Genomic DNA, 1,038 nt, shown 5'->3' with positions numbered 1-1,038 from the left:
CAGGACAGAGAGCCCTGAAGGACACAACTTGTCACCGATCTCCATGTGGACATTCAACCATTGACCACTACTATCTGTTTAGGATATTAGTCTTACAAAGGCTAGAAATTATGACCTCTTAAAAAAATTCTATTTACAAAGATGGGTCCAATAATATTTTTATGTTCCTATTGATTTGCATCCTTCCTGTGTAAGATTTAAAAATATCTGTTTTCCTTCCACCAGAAATTCCTATTCTGTGAGATGTACTCTGATCTCTTTTGTTCAAAATGCTAATACTAATACCTTTATCTAAAAATGCTAATTTAATTTCTAGGTATCTTTCTGCTTGCCATAATGGAAAGCCCCTGAACTATCTTACCATGTCTGATATTGTTTGCTGTATCAGTTCCACATGCTGATGTGATTTCCTGAAAAAGGAGATGAATATATTCATTCTGCAGTGAAATCAGGAGAAAAATAAACAAGAAAGAAAAAAGAAAAAGTTGACCAGTGCTTTTAAAGAGTATTTTCAATGGAAAATATTAAGTTGGTTCGGCATTATGAGTGTTAAGTGTAAAATCTTGCTTTAGAACAGGCTGCTGACTTTCTCTGGTGTCCTGCCTGGTGATGGATGTTGTTTCTGCCACCTTTTTGAAGACAATTGTGCAACTGGAACTGTGGAATGGTGTCCACTTACCTTTTTAGAATAAGAATAGGACTTTTGAAATTGGCTGTTCTGAGCAGTTTGGGGCTAAATCACTCTGCAGACTTGCCAGAGAAATTGTTTAGCCAATGGACATGAGCCAAAGCCCACTGAATCTCACAGCAAGGCTTTTGTTTTGGCTTTGGTAGGCTCTGGCTTAAGCTCTGTATAAATGAGAGTTTCTTCTCTGGAATTATCAAAAACTTGTAATTTTTAGTTTCTGGTTTTCTTTTTCCACAGTGTTTCACTTATATTTTTTGGTTTGAACCACTGCTGCCCGGCTCTGCTCTTCCCTCCTCTGAATGGGATGTTAGGGTTGATGTTACCATGGATGCCCCATCATGAAAAAGTCA

Source organism: Acanthisitta chloris, unplaced genomic scaffold (assembly GCF_000695815.1).
Source record: "Acanthisitta chloris isolate BGI_N310 unplaced genomic scaffold, ASM69581v1 scaffold11310, whole genome shotgun sequence".
In the NCBI taxonomy this organism is placed as follows: domain Eukaryota; kingdom Metazoa; phylum Chordata; class Aves; order Passeriformes; family Acanthisittidae; genus Acanthisitta; species Acanthisitta chloris.
This window is presented reverse-complemented; position numbering follows the sequence as displayed.